The sequence below is a fragment of the Colius striatus genome, chromosome 24, assembly GCF_028858725.1.
Source record: "Colius striatus isolate bColStr4 chromosome 24, bColStr4.1.hap1, whole genome shotgun sequence".
NCBI lineage: Eukaryota > Metazoa > Chordata > Aves > Coliiformes > Coliidae > Colius > Colius striatus.
The window spans coordinates 5193428-5208750 of record NC_084782.1 but is presented as its reverse complement, the minus strand read 5'-3'; the positions used below and the strand labels follow the sequence as shown (position 1 = coordinate 5208750).

Sequence of the window (15323 nt, the reverse complement as noted above, 5' to 3'; positions counted from 1 at the left end):
TGGGTGAGGGGAGGGCTGGGGCTGCAGCAGCTCCAGGGCTTCAAGACCAAAGCATTCCATGATTCCAGGCTTGTGGGGTGTGAGAGTCACACACTGCACAACTGACACTGAAATGTCACCTTAGGCAGCTGCCAACCTTAATAAGGTGCATGTTTAATGAAATACCATCCCCCTCCTCTCCCCTCACCCCACTCCTCCCATCCCCTTCCCTCCCCCTTCCCAAGGCAGAGTCTGGGCTGACACTGCCAGCCTCCACTTTGAGAGTGGGAGAGAAAAGAAGCCCCAAGTTCCCCCTCTAACATGAACTGTGATGGGGGAAACTTCACTGAGCATTTTGAGCATGTCACACTCATTTCCCTGGTTCATTAGGTCCTTCCTCCAGACCAGGGCACAGCCACAGGACTGGGAGGCTCCAGGGGCTGCTGGTTACTGAGAGCACTGGAAGGGAGAATTTACAGGAGGGTTTGGAGATGCTGAAGCAGCTCCTGGCTGAGGCTTGGAAGGAGATTGTGATGCTGCAGAGGGGGCAAATCCTGAGGGTCCCAGTGCTCAGGGTGACTGGTGGGAGGAGGGAAGTGATGCTGAGCCCCTTGCTGCTGGATGCTCTCCCTCCCCCATGGCTGCTGGCTCCCAATCAGGAATTAATTGCTCTTAGAAACATAAACAACCTAATAAAATAGGAAGGGGAAGAAAACCCAGAGGATGAAAGATGAGCTGTGGCTGTGATTTAATGGGCTGCTGGGTAGGGAGCTGTTGGGAACTCGTGGCACTGGGCTGACTGGAGCCAGAGGGGCTGGACCTCACATGAGGGGGGGTTTCCCTGGCACTGTGGGAGTTGGGATGAGCATCCCTTCACCACTCAGTCCTGCAGCCACCTCCTCACTCAGGCACAGCCACCCTGTTAGTGGCTTGGACTCCAGGAGCTTCAAGAGCTTTGCCAACCAAACTGATTCTGATTCTCCCTCTGCTGCAGAAGCCCTGGGATCCACTTGCTCTCCCAGGCTGGCCAAGGTGGGATTCAGCACTAAAAGGGCAGGAGATGGCAGCTGGGGGGGTAACTGTGAATGAGCACTGCTTGGCTCCTCACTGGGGGTCAGCACCCACACGCTTCCCACAGGTGCTGGGAGGTTTGGGTGCCTCACTGAGCACCCTCAGGCCTGAAACTGGGGCACTGCACAGGGCTGTGTGCAACGTTTGCACCGCTGATGCTCTGCACTTGGCTGTGCTCCCTCCGGGCTTCCAGCAGGTATTTGGCAGGGCAGAGCACTTGGTGCATCAGCTGCAGCTCCTCGGGCTCTGCTGGATCACTCCCAGCTCCGGGGCAGCGTTTGCAGGGTGCAATTGCAGCTCTGCCGCGGCTCCTCCCGTGACAAGGTGATCAACGAGCCGGCTGGGGGCTGGGGCCGAGGGGAGAGGTAATTAGAGCAGAAAACAAAGCGGCCTGGAGGAAGGAGCCTGACCTTAATGGAGCAGCCGGGCGGGGGAAAGGGGGATAAAAGCTGGAGCGGGGCTGCTGAGCCTGAGCCTGAGCTGTCAGAGCAAACCCTGCCCAGGCAGGAGGGTGATGGGGCTGGAAGGGCCCTGCAGAGCTGCTGCAGCCCCAGCCCCTGCTCCAGCAGCTTCCCCTGGCTCAGGGGGCACAGGAACGTGTCCAGCTGGGGTTGGAAACCTCCTGAGAAGGAGCCTCCACACCCTCCCTGGGCAGCCTGGGCCAGGGCTCCCTCACCTCAGCACCAAAGGACTTGCTCCTCCTGTGCCAGGGGCACTGCCTGTGTGCAGCCTGTGCCTGTTACCCCTTGGCCTGGCATTAGTCCCATCCTCCTGACACCCACCCTTCAGGTACTTGTCAGTGCTGCTGAGGTGCCCCTGAGCTCAGGCTTCTCTTCTCCAGGCTGAGCAGCCCCAGGGCTGCAGCCTTTCCTCCTCACACACATGTTCCATCCCCTCAGCACCTTGGTATCCCTGCACTGGCCTCTCTCCAGCAGCTCCCTGTCTCTCCTGAGCTGGGCAGCCCAGCACTGGCCACAGGACACAGATGAGGCCTCAGCAGGGCAGAGCAGGCTGCTGGATCTGCTGCCAGCCCCACGGATGCTCTGGGCTCACTCTGTTGCACTGGGGCTGTGATTTGCCTTCCTGCAGCTTCAATGCAGCTGGACAAGGGCAGAGGGCAAGGCAAAAAAAATGCCCCATTTGGGATTGAATTTGTTTCCCCAGGTGTGTGAGGAGACCTGGGCTGGGCTGGAGGGACTTTGGGGCTGGGAAGAGGAGCCACACAGGGGATGGGGTGTGAAATCAGCCCCAATCTGCAACATCAGCAGGCAAAAACCCACAGCAAAAAAAGTCTTGGTCCTTAAAAATGCAAATAACAAGTGGTGCTGAATGTCCTTGTTTGTCTGTAATTGCAAAATTCTTAGACTCAATCAGCCAAAGATAAACTGTGTTATTTAGGAGCAATTTGAAAGCAGACAGATTGAAAACAATGGGCCAGATTCGGCTCAGGAATGAAGCCAGAACCTCAGCTGGATCAGCTGGGCCGTGTGGGATTCCCACCCCAGGATGGAGGCATCACTTCCCAGGGCTCAGCCCATGGGGTGCCCACTCCAGCCTCCCTCTGGGGAGCCTTTTCCCTATGAGATTCCTGAGTGTTCCCAAATGTCCTGCAGTTGCAGCTTTAAAACACCTGAATTGCCACAAGCACCCTCCTGGCTGGCTGCTGGCTGTGGGGACTCAGCCTGGGCTGGCACATCCTGCTCCTGCATCCCCTGTGTCTACCCAGATTCAGGCAAGAGAAGGGCCAGGGCCTCGGGAGGGTACCAACAGCCCCTGGCACGGGCACAGCCCAGGTTGGCAGGAGCAGAGCCAGCGGCTGCTGAGTTAGAGAAAGACATTTTTTCTCGGCTGCTTTGCTGCAGATCCATCAGTTCAGGGCACAGCCCCGGCCGTGTCTGCCCTGAAGGCACCGGGAGGATGCTGTGCGGGGGGGATGCTGCCCGGGGAGATGCTGCCCCGGGAGGATGCTGTGTCGGGAAGATACTGCCCCAGGAGGATGATGTGCTGGGAGGATGCTGCCCGGGGTGATGCTGCCCGGGGTGATGCTGCCCGGGGTGATGCTGCCCGGGGTGATGCTGCCCGGGGTGATGCTGTGCGGGGTGATGCTGTGCGGGGGGATGCTGCCCGGGGGGATGCTGCCCGGGGGGATGCTGTGCGGGGTGATGCTGCGCGGGGGGATGCTGCCCGGGGTGATGCTGCCCGGGGTGATGCTGACCGGGGGGATGCTGCCCGGGGGGATGCTGCCCGGGGTGATGCTGTGCGGGATGATGCTGCCCGGGGTGATGCTGTGCCGGGGTGATGCTGTGCGGGGGGATGCTGTGCGGGGTGATGCTGCCCGGGGTGATGCTGCCCGGGGTGATGCTGTGCGGGGGGATGCTGTGCGGGGGGATGCTGTGCGGGGTGATGCTGTGCGGGATGATGCTGCCCGGGGTGATGCTGTGCGGGGTGATGCTGTGCGGGGTGATGCTGTGCGGGGGATGCTGCCCGGGGGGATGCTGTGCGGGGTGATGCTGTGTCGGGAAGATGCTGCCCGGGGTGATGCTGCCCGGGGTGATGCTGCCCGGGGTGATGCTGCGCGGGGTGATGCTGCCCGGGGTGATGCTGTGCGGGGGATGCTGCCCGGGGTGATGCTGCCCGGGGGGATGCTGTGCTGGGAGGATGCTGTGCGGGGGGATGCTGCCCAGGGTGATGCTATGCGGGGTGATGCTGTGTCGGGAAGATGCTGCCCGGGGTGATGCTGCCCGGGGTGATGCTGTGCGGGGGATGCTGCCCGGGGTGATGCTGCGCGGGGTGATGCTGCCCGGGGTGATGCTGCCCGGGGTGATGCTGCCCGGGGGGATGCTGTGCGGGGTGATGCTGCCCGGGGGGATGCTGTGCGGGGTGATGCTGTGCCGGGGTGATGCTGTGCGGGGGGATGCTGCCCGGGGTGATGCTGTGCGGGCTGATGCTGCCCGGGGTGATGCTGCCCGGGGTGATGCTGTGCGGGGTGATGCTGTGCGGGGGGATGCTGCCCGGGGTTATGCTGTGCGGGGTGATGCTGCCCGGGGTGATGCTGTGCGGGCTGATGCTGCCCGGGGTGATGCTGCCCGGGGTGATGCTGTGCGGGGTGATGCTGTGCGGGGTGATGCTGCCCGGGGTGATGCTGCGCGGGGTGATGCTGTGCCGGGGTGATGCTGCTCTGGCTGTCACAGCCGCGCTCAGCTCCCGGTGGCACCGGGTCCCGCTGCCGGCAGCGACCGACAGCTCAGCGCTCGCTCCTGCCCGGCAACACACCTCCTCCCCGGCCCCTCCCTGCGAAACGAAACTGGGGACTGGCTCGTCTCTACCTGCCCTGCGGTAACTCGGAGGAGGGCCGAGCCTTCCTCCCTATGCTCAAATCAAGCCGGAGCTGCGGGTGGCCGAGTCCCATCGCTGCGAAACATCCCCCAGCCCGGCGGCACCTGCATCAGCTCCCGTCCCTGAGAGCTCTCCCTTCCATCAATGTTCTCCCTTCCCTGGCTGCTCTCTCTTCTCTGGATGCTCTCCTTTCCCTGGATGCTCACCCTTTCCCTGGATGCTCACCCTTTCCCTGGCTTCCCTCCCTTCTCTGGATGCTTTCCCTTCCATGAATGTTCACCCCTCCCTGGCTGCTCTCTTTTCCCTGGATACTTTCCCTTGCATGGGCTACCACCTTTCCCTGGATGCTCACCCTTTCCTGACTGACTACTCTCTCTCCCCTGGGTGCTTTCCTTTCCCTAGGTGTTCTCCCTTTCCCTGGATGCTCACCCTTCCCTGACTACTCTCTCTCCCCTGGGTGCTTTCCTTTCCTTGAGTACTCTCCCCTTCCCTGGGTTCTCTCCCTTCCCTGGATGCTCTCCCTTCCACAGCTGCTCTCCTTCCTCAGGGTGCTCATCCCTCCTTGGCTTCTCTCCTTTCTCTGGGTGCTCTCCCCAGGCTGCAGCACCTGATGCCCTCTACACATTCCCAGCAATCTGCTGCAGGCTGGTGGCTCTGGCTGCTGCTCCCTGGGGGCAGGAGGAGTGGGGGGAGCACAGGGTAATGCACAACATGGAGGTAATTACTTCTCAACAATCACATTTCCCTTTCTCTGCCGACCTACAAGGATGTAAACAAGATACCCTTTAAACACATGCTTCCCAGCCATCCATCACCCCATCCAGACTTTATTATGCTCTGTTCTATATGTTATAAATTACATTTTAATGATAAATTACACACTCCTAATGCAAACTGCAGCCTCCTGTTGCCACTGAAAACAATCCTAGATCTATAGAAAATGAAAAGAAGGGAATGCATATTTATGAGCTTGGACAGTTTGGGGGGAAAAAGGCAATTGTTAGCTGAATTATTGGGATTTGTGAATTGCTTCCTAGTTTAAAAGGCCTCTGTGTCTCCCTGGGCTCAAAATGTGAGGCACTTGCAGCAAAGCACTCGCTGCAGCTCCAGGGCAAAGCTGGGCTGGGGCACAGCCTGGCCCTTGGCTGGATGATCAAATGCCAGGGGAGAATGTGCCCACTCAGGGATGCTCAGGCATCCAGGGGAAGTGGTGGCCACAGGGCCAGGATGGAATCAGGGGACCCCTAAATAGGCAGCAGCTGGGTTGGGGCTGCAGCTGAGATTGTGGCTTAGGGAAAGACCCACAGTTTGGGGAATAACTGAGTGGAGGTTGCTGAAGCATCTCTGCAGCAGCCTGAGCCAGGCAGGGGAGGGGAGAGCCCCCACCTCGTGGTTCATTTAACCCTGTCATGCTGGAACACAGCTGTAATTAGGTTTGCTGTGGCAGTGCCATGGCTCTGTCAGGCAGCCCTAAGGATGGCAGCTAATGAGGGCTTGGTGGGAGCTGCAGGGCCGGGCAGGGAGCCCTGTGCAGGGGCACAGAGCCTGGGGCTGTCATTTGGGAGGCTCCTTTGGAAGGGGGAATGCTATGGATGGGGGCTGGTTGTGTGCTACAGCTCAGCAACAACTGCTGTGCAGTGAGGAAGGGGAGGAGGAGCAGGAGTAAGCACCTAAAGGCTGGGTGGCAGGAGGATGGGGGGACATTCCTTTCTGTGGTGGTCAGCAGCAGGACAAGGGGTAAAGGACATCAACTGGAACACAAAGAGTTCCTCTGGCACAGGAGGAGCAAGTCCTTTGGTGCTGAGGGGAGGGAGCCCTGGCCCAGGCTGCCCAGGGAGGGTGTGGAGGCTCCTTCTCAGGAGGTTTCCAACCCCCCTGGACACATTCCTGTGCCCCCTGAGCCAGGGGAAGCTGCTGGAGCAGGGGCTGGGGCTGGAGCAGCTCTGCAGGGCTCTGCTCACCCCACCATTGGGGGATTCTGTGACTCTAGGAAGTGTATTTGGGGCAGGCAGCAGCATCCATCCCTCCTCTCACTGCCTGTGCTCCCTCCTTCCCTGCTGTGTGTGATTCTCCATCAGCCGGGGGATCCAGCAAAGGCACCTCCCAGCCCAGGGCCACATCCTGCCCAGCCCAGGGCCACATCCTGCCCAGCCCGGGGTACCTGGCTGTGAGGACACAGCTGCACACCCACATTGCCAGGTGTGGCCGGGGCAGAGCCCTGGTGCCCGCTGGTGCCCGCTGGTGCCGCGGGAGCAGGGGCTGAGCCGGTCCTGCTGCTGCCCAGCTGCTGTTTGTGGCTGCACATCCATCACAGGAGCAGCTTCTGGCTTCAGCAGAGATCGTGGCTCTGGCCTTCAGCAAATGGCTTTTTCAAGGTGAGCAGCAGCTTTCTGCCAGAGCTGGAGCTTCTGGGAGCTTTCAGAAGAGCATCAGTGGCGGGTTCAGCGGCAGCAGCTGGAGCCCTGACGTGACATCAGAGCCCTGTGCTGGGAACCCCCAGCTCCTGCCTGCAGAAACACCCAGGCAGGGGCAGGAGCAAAGGGGAAAACAGCTCATGGAGGAAAATATGAGGAGGGGAGCAAAATGCATGGAGGGTCCTGAGAGGATGGGGGCTGGAGCCATGGGGCTGTGCAGCCCTGGGTGTGTGGGGCTGTGTGGGGCAGAGGAGGGGGGGGTGTGACTCCAGCTCTGGGGAGGGGAATGGGCAGCAGGTTTTTAGACAACAGCACAGGGGGTCTGATCACTTGGGCAGGGGGCAGTGAGACCATGGGCAGTGTGAGTGTTGCTCCATCCCCAGGACTGGCAGCGGCACATCAGGGGGATGTAGAGGTGTGAATGCAGAGATCAAGCTGGGGGCAAGCACAGGAGGGGGAAAGTCTGTCATTGGTGACAACAGTGACATCAGTGCCACGTCCTCAGTCCCTGTGGGCAGTGGGCTCATCTCTCTCCCCACCCTTCACAGAGCTCTGGGTACCAAACCTCCAGTGCCTGGCTGCAGGAGGGGGCTGTGCAGCAGCACTCAGAGGGCTCATGTGAGAGCACCTGGATCATTTCTGCATGAGCACCCTTCAGCCCATGCACCAACACCCAATTCACTTCTGCATGGGCACCCAAGGAAGCCACACAGCACTGCACAAGGAGTTCAGGTGTGGGTGTCCCCCACCCACCCTCAGCCCTAGTTAGTGGCTCCTGGGGTGCTGGCATGGGCAGATTCTCCATCAGAGGAACCACAACACAATCCCAGGCCCTTTATTTTGGCTGTTTTATGAACCTGGCAACTGAAAAAGGCAGCTGCTGGCAGGGCTTGGGAGGGGGGTCATTGAGGAGCTGCAGCTGATGGGCATCCAGGGCTTTTAGCAGATAAAAGAGCTGTGTCAGGCAGTGGGGAGCTGGGAGGTAAGTCCCTGAGCAGGGGCATTGGTTGGAGGCTGCCTGGGTATCTGTGAGCCCCTGAGGGTGTGGAGGAAAGAGCTGAGGCTGAGCTCACAGCCCCCCTCAGAGCTCTGTGCCTGCCCACAGCTGATGAAGGCAGCTCCCTGCCCCACAGCAAGTGCTGCTGAGGTGCCCCTGAGCTCAGGCTTCTCTTCTCCAGGCTGAGCAGCCCCAGGGCTGCAGCCTTTCCTCCTCACACACATGTTCCATCCCCTCAGCATCTTGGTGGCCCTGCACTGGCCTCTCTCCAGGAGCTCCCTGTCTCTCCTGAGCTGGGGAGCCCAGAACTGGACACAGGGCAGGGATGGGAGAGGTGATGCTGCAGCTGTGGGATGGGGACAGGGGCGCTGGCAGTGGTGGGGTCAGCAAGGTGGGAGGGATGCTCTGTGTGCCTGGCTGCTGTGGGAGGGATGCTCTGTGTGCCCTGCTGGTGTGGGAGGGATGCTCTGTGTGCCCTGCTGATGTGGGAGGGATGCTCTGTGTGCCTGGCTGATGTGGGAGGGAGGCTCTGTGTGTCCAGCTGGTGTGGGAGGGATGCTCTGTGTGCCTGGCTGATGTGGGAGGGATGCTCTGTGTGCCTGGCTGATGTGGGAGGGATGCTCTGTGTGTCCTGCTGCTGTGGGAGGGATGCTCTGTGTGCCCTGCTGATGTGGGAGGGATGCTCTGTGTGCCTGGCTGATGTGGGAGGGATGCTCTGTGTGTCCAGCTGGTGTGGGAGGGATGCTCTGTGTGCCCGGCTGCTGTGGGAGGGATGCTCTGTGTGCCCTGCTGATGTGGGAGGGATGCTCTGTGTGTCCTGCTGCTGTGGGAGGGATGCTCTGTGTGCCCTGCTGGTGTGGGAGGGATGCTCTGTGTGCCTGGCTGATGTGGGAGGGATGCTCTGTGTGCCTGGCTGCTGTGGGAGGGATGCTCTGTGTGCCCTGCTGATGTGGGAGGGATGCTCTGTGTGCCCTGCTGGTGTGGGAGGGATGCTCTGTGTGCCCTGCTGATGTGGGAGGGATGCTCTGTGTGCCCTGCTGATGTGGGAGGGATGCTCTGTGTGCCCTGCTGGTGTGGGAGGGATGCTCTGTGTGCCCGGCTGGTGTGGGAGGGATGCTCTGTGTGCCCGGCTGCTGTGGGAGGGATGCTCTGTGTGCCTGGCTGGTGTGGGAGGGATGCTCTGTGTGCCCTGCTGGTGTGGGAGGGATGCTCTGTGTGCCCTGCTGATGTGGGAGGGATGCTCTGTGTGTCCAGCTGATGTGGGAGGGATGCTCTGTGTGCCCAGCTGATGTGGGAGGGATGCTCTGTGTGCCCGGCTGGTGTGGGAGGGATGCTCTGTGTGCCCGGCTGCTGTGGGAGGGATGCTCTGTGTGCCTGGCTGCTGTGGGAGGGATGCTCTGTGTGCCTGGCTGCTGTGGGAGGGATGCTCTGTGTGCCCAGCTGGTGTGGGAGGGATGCTCTGTGTGCCCGGCTGGTGTGGGAGGGATGCTCTGTGTGCCTGGCTGATGTGGGAGGGATGCTCTGTGTGTCCAGCTGGTGTGGGAGGGATGCTCTGTGTGCCTGGCTGCTGTGGGAGGGATGCTCTGTGTGCCCTGCTGGTGTGGGAGGGATGCTCTGTGTGCCCGGCTGCTGTGGGAGGGATGCTGTGTGCCTGGCTGATGTGGGAGGGATGCTCTGTGTGCCCAGCTGGTGTGGGAGGGATGCTCTGTGTGCCCGGCTGCTGTGGGAGGGATGCTCTGTGTGCCCTGCTGATGTGGGAGGGATGCTCTGTGTGTCCTGCTGCTGTGGGAGGGATGCTCTGTGTGCCCTGCTGGTGTGGGAGGGATGCTCTGTGTGCCTGGCTGATGTGGGAGGGATGCTCTGTGTGCCTGGCTGCTGTGGGAGGGATGCTCTGTGTGCCCTGCTGATGTGGGAGGGATGCTCTGTGTGCCCGGCTGGTGTGGGAGGGATGCTCTGTGTGCCCGGCTGCTGTGGGAGGGATGCTCTGTGTGTCCTGCTGCTGTGGGAGGGATGCTCTGTGTGCCTGGCTGCTGTGGGAGGGATGCTGTGTGCCCGGCTGGTGTGGGAGGGATGCTCTGTGTGCCCTGCTGATGTGGGAGGGATGCTCTGTGTGCCCGGCTGGTGTGGGAGGGATGCTGTGTGCCCGGCTGGTGTGGGAGGGATGCTCTGTGTGCCCAGCTGGTGTGGGAGGGATGCTCTGTGTGCCCGGCTGGTGTGGGAGGGATGCTGTGTGCCCGGCTGGTGTGGGAGGGATGCTCTGTGTGCCCGGCTGGTGTGGGAGGGATGCTGTGTGCCCGGCTGGTGTGGGAGGGATGCTCTGTGTGCCCGGCTGCTGTGGGAGGGATGCTCTGTGTGCCCGGCTGATGCGGGAGGGATGCTCTGTGTGCCCTGCTGATGTGGGAGGGATGCTCTGTGTGCCCAGCTGGTGTGGGAGGGATGCTCTGTGTGTCCAGCTGGTGTGGGAGGGATGCTCTGTGTGCCCAGCTGATGTGGGAGGGATGCTCTGTGTGCCCGGCTGGTGTGGGAGGGATGCTCTGTGTGCCCGGCTGGGGTCTGCGCTGCCCGGGGGCGGGGGGAGGCACGGGAGAGCTGCCAATCCGGGCTGCTGCCGGGGCCGTGCCGGGTTTGGAGCCCCTTTGCCGAGGCTCCCGGGTGCCGAGAAGCAGCCTCAGAGCTCCTGTCCTGCTGCTTAACAGCCCGGTGAGGGATTTCAGCCGGCCGCTGCCGAGTGGCCGATGCAGATGCTGCCGATTGGGGCATTAAATTTAAAGAGCTGATTAAGTGCAATGAAAACCGTGTCAGCTGGGCTGTCAGCGAGGAGAATGCATCAGGGCTGCGGATTAGAGGCTGAGTGACGGCTGGGGATTGCAGGCAGACAGCCGATCAATCAACCCCTGAGCTGCTCCGGGGGAGAAGCTTCCCTGGCTGCTGGAGAGGCAGCTCTGCATGCTTCGTGGGCTCCTTCCCCCATCCCAGCATCACTCTTCTCCCACCATGTCTGAACGTGGTGGCTGAGACCAAATCCACTCCCAGCTCCCAGGCAAAACCCAGCTCCCAGGCAATGCTGTTTCTCATCCTCAAGCAAAGGAGCTGGGGGTTGCAGTTTGATTGCAAGTGTGCAGCTCTCAGCCCATGCTGAGCTCTTCCCTCAACAACAGGGGCTGGGGCCTTCCCTTCCCTTCCCTTCCCTTCCCTTCCCTTCCCTTCCCTTCCCTTCCCTTCCCTTCCCTTCCCTTCCCTTCCCTTCCCTTCCCTTCCCTTCCCTTCCCTTCCCTTCCCTTCCCTTCCCTTCCCTTCCCTCCCCCAAACACGTTTCTCAGCCTGTGAGGTGGGAGCAGAGGTGCTGGGGCTGTGTGGAGGGGAGATGGGGGGCAGAGTGGGGTTCAGCACCCACCTCCCCAACCCTCCCATGTGTCAGATCTGTCACAGGGGGTGCTGCCAAGGGCTGCAGGAGCTGTAGGTCTTGCACAGCTTCAGGCACCTCCAGCTCTTTCATGCTTCATTTCCCCACTTGGAAAATAAGGAGGGAGCTGGAGGCTGCAGGGCCAGCAGATCTCACAGCAGGGCCAGCAGATCTCACAGCAGGGCCAGCAGATCTCACACAGAATCCTTACACCTGGAAAAGCCCTTTCAGAGCATCGAGTCCTCTCACCTCACGCTGCCCATCACTAAACTAAACCTCATCTCTGTGCCTTTTAAGTATCCCCAGGGCTGATGCCAACCTTGCAGCAGTGCCAGCAGGTCTTAACAGCTCAGCCCATGGGGGCCCATGGCAGTGGCCTCGTGGCTCTGCCCCTCGTGCCCTGGGGGACTGGCAGCTCTGGGGCTGAGCTGCCTTTCATCCTGGGGGTGGATAAAGGTTAAACCATCATCTGTTCCTTGGGAGGCAGGGCAGCCTTTCCTCTTTTCCCTTGGCTAATTAATTTAATTGGTTTTATGATTGCAAAGAGATTAGCTGGGAGATATGGAATCTATATATAGAGCCATAGAGGGCCTATAGATAGCACATAAAAGTGAGAAGAGCCCCCAGTGCCTGGAATCAGGGACTTTGGAGTGAAGGGGAGGCCTCTGATGGAGGATGCTGATGGAGAGCTCAGATCCAGGCAGCTCACTGCAAACCAGTGGGGTTCAGCAGAGCTGGTGTGTGCTGGGAGGGGAGAATCCCAGAGAGCTGAGCTGGGCTTGTGGATGGCTGTGGTTGGTGGTGGATGAAGCAGAGGGATGGGAGGGGAGCAGAGCTGCTCCCTGGAGACCACAGCACGCCTGTGGCTCAGTGTCCCTGGGGTGCCTCAGCAGAGCAGGGTGCTACAGGGACCTGTGGTGTGCTGGGACAGATGGGAGATGCTGCAGAAAAGACATGGAGATGCTACAAGAAAGACACTGAGGAGCTGGAGTGTGGCCAGAGCTGAGCACAGAGCTGGGGAAGGGGCTGGAGCACAAGGGGCTGGGGAGGGGCTGAGGGAATGGGGGGTGTTGAGCCTGGAGAAGAGGAGGCTGAGGGCAGCCAGCAGCACTCTCTGACACTCCCTGACAGGAGGCTGCAGGGAGCTGGGGGTCAGGCTCTTGAGGAAACGGGCTGGAGTTACTCCAGGGGAGGTTGAGGCTGGAGCTGAGGCAGAACTGTTTCCCCTGAGAGGGGTGTCACCCCTGTGCCAGGCTGCCCAGGGAGCTGGGGCAGTGCCCAGCCCTGGAGGGATCCCAAAGCCGTGGGGTGAGGTGCTGAGGGGTCAGTGCTGGGCTGGGGCAGGGTGAGGGCAGGGCTGGGGCTGCAGCAGCTCCAGGGGCTTTGACAACCCAAATGATTCTGTGATTCAATGATCCATCTGAGCTCTGGCAGCTCTGGTGCCATCCCCATGTTGTCCCCATGTCACACAGCCCAACTTGGTCCCTCTCCAAGGTTTCCCCCATCTCTACAGGGCAGGAACCCAGAGGGGTCATGGCCAGACACCCCCCAAAGGGACCCTGGGCCAGACAGTGCCCAGCACCAGCCCAGCTCCGTGGTGCTGCCAGGGCTGGGGGCACAGGTGGGTGCCAGCGTGGGCAGGAGGACACAGTGCTGGAGCCACCCCTGTGCCCAGCATTTGGGTTTGATGCCACATCACGTTGGAATCTCAGGAGGCAGCGAGCTGCAGATTGACACCAGCAGCCACAGCCCAGAAACTGCCTCTGGGAGGATGCAAATCATGCTGGGGAAAAGATGCTCAGTGCCAGCGTGGCAGGGAGGGGAGGGGAGGGGAGGGGAGGGGAGGGGCTGCAACACCCTGTCACATCCTCTGCCAGCAGCAGCTGTGTCCCCCCAGCACTGTCACCCTCCTGGCAAGCAGGGCAGGGAAGGAACAGGGTGCAGGGGGCTGAGTGTGGATGTGGGGCCCAAAGGCAGCTGGGTGTGGGGCTGGGGAAGTGACACAGGGTTTGGCCAAGGGACAGACCCCCTCCTGGCCATTGCAGTGGGCAGCAGATCCCCAGCAGTGCCACAGTTTGCAATGAGGAGCACGTGTACCTTTGTGGGGAGAGTCTTAAAGCATCCCAGCTCATCCCAGTCCACCCCAGTTCATCCCAGTTCATCCCAGCTCATCCCATTTCATCCCAGGACAGTGTTTAGCTCCCTGGAGCTGGGCTGGGTGTGAGCTGAAGTTCTGAGAGCAGCTGGGAGCTGTGTGCTGGGGCCATTTGGAAATTGGCCTGGAGCTGATAATGGAGATGAAGATCTGGAAGCTGCCTCCCAGGGTCACTCACAAATGGGATTTGCCAGGCACCAGGCAGGTAGATCCTGCAGAAAAGCTCCTTGTCAGCTGAGATTCAATTCATGCTCAGAAAATAAGCAGCAGCCAAGTCATTCCTGGCTGGGAGCCTGAGGCAGAGCCGTGCCCAGGGCTGTCCCCAGGTGGGTGACATCTGGGCTGGGATGCTGCAGCCTCAGCTGAGCTTTAGGGACACAAACAGGCATCCTTTGCATTCAGGGCTGGGACTTGGTGCCTCTCTCCTCGTTGCAGAGGTGCCTCCCCTTGCTAGACAGTGTGGGAGCTCTGGTGTGGCTGGGGGCACCCAGCCTGCAGCAGCCCATGGAGCCTTTGAGACATCTCCTGCCCCAGCCTCAGGGTGAGATGTTTTCCTTGCTCCTGGCTCCCACAAAGCCCAGAGCCCTCGTCCACTCCAAGGATCAAGCTGGCGAATCCTTAAGAGGAGGATGGGAAACAAATGACAAGGGGAGAGGATGTTTGAAGCCAATCCCTTCTGGAGGTGGCATTTAAGCAGATGGAAGAATGGAGCTGGAGCTGTCTGAGGAGGATGTGATGGAAATGTGAATATGGAGAGGCTGCTCCTGCTGCCTCCTGGGAGCTGCTGCCCTCTGAGAGCTTCATAAACCAGCCCGTGGCCACTAACCCTCCTCCAGCTCCTTGTGTGCATGCTGCTGGCCCTTCAGAGGTGGGCACTGCCAGCTCATGCCCAGCTGCATCTCTGCAGCCTCCTGCCAGGCCACCAAAGTGGCTGCAGCAGGCACAGCCGAGGCTCCTGTGCCGAGCCCCCAGGACAACCAGCCATATGCTTTATTCCTGGGGGTTTGGCATTCATATGTATCTGTCAGTGGTTTGCAATTAGGCCTTTCAGTGATGCTCCTGTGCTTGGCTGAAGGAGATGGGTGCAGCTGCTGTGAGTGGAGCAGCTCAGGAGCAGCTCAGGAGCAGCAGGATGGAGCAGCTCAGGGATGTGCTTCACCTCCAGACCCGTCCAGGGGCTTGGTGAAAGTTTTCCATGTGCTGCTGCTCCCACTCTGCCTCCTCCTCAGCAAAGGGGACGTGGGGCAGGAGCCAAGGCTGAGGAGGGAGGTTTCCCTCCAGGCATTACCCCTCACTCTCAGGGCTGAGGCAGAGGGCAGGACACAGGAGGGACACGGGCTGCCGGGATCCGCTCCAGCACGTCTGCTGCCAGTGAGACGTCTCCATCTCCCAGCCCTGGGCTGGCAGCGGCTCCTGGGGCACATCACACCACAGAGCAGCTGCAGGACGCTTCCCTCCAGCCTCTCCAAGGCTGTGGGGTGCTGGGTGCAGCCCTGGCCCCGTGGGCAGCATCCTGGGCTGGCTGCAGCCCTGCAGGAGCCGCTCGGGCTCCTCTCGGAGCTCTCCCCGTGCTGCTCCCCGTCTGCTGTGTGCCTGCAGCATGTCCCTGGTTACCAGGGGCTGTGTGGGCAGCTGTCCAGAGGCCCCTCAGTGCTTAACTGAGCTACTGGCACTGCCAAAATCACAACACACATGGAAAAAAGAGGAGAGACCCCTTGGTGAGCAGCCCCAGGGGGAGATCTGCCCGGGGGGGAGGGGGAGCACTCACCCCAGGGCTGTGCACAGGCTTCCAAGGGCTGCTTGGGGTGTTCTCCACCCACATCCCTCCTCAGCCCTTGCTCCAGCCAGCCAGGACTGCAAAACCCATCCTGAAGGGAAAGGGATGTCCCAAGGGAGCGAGTGTTGGGAGCTCAGGGCACTCACTGGGTGCAGGGAGGTGGCTGAGAGGGAGCAGCTGTGCTCATCCCT

The 15323-nt window shown here is 60.9% G+C and overlaps 1 protein-coding gene across 2 annotated transcripts in view; it reads left to right on the top strand.

Moving 5' to 3' along the window:
* The window catches only part of ADGRB2 (adhesion G protein-coupled receptor B2), a 104032-nt gene that overhangs the window by 33705 nt on the left and 55004 nt on the right, over positions 1-15323 (top strand). The window lies entirely within an intron of this gene.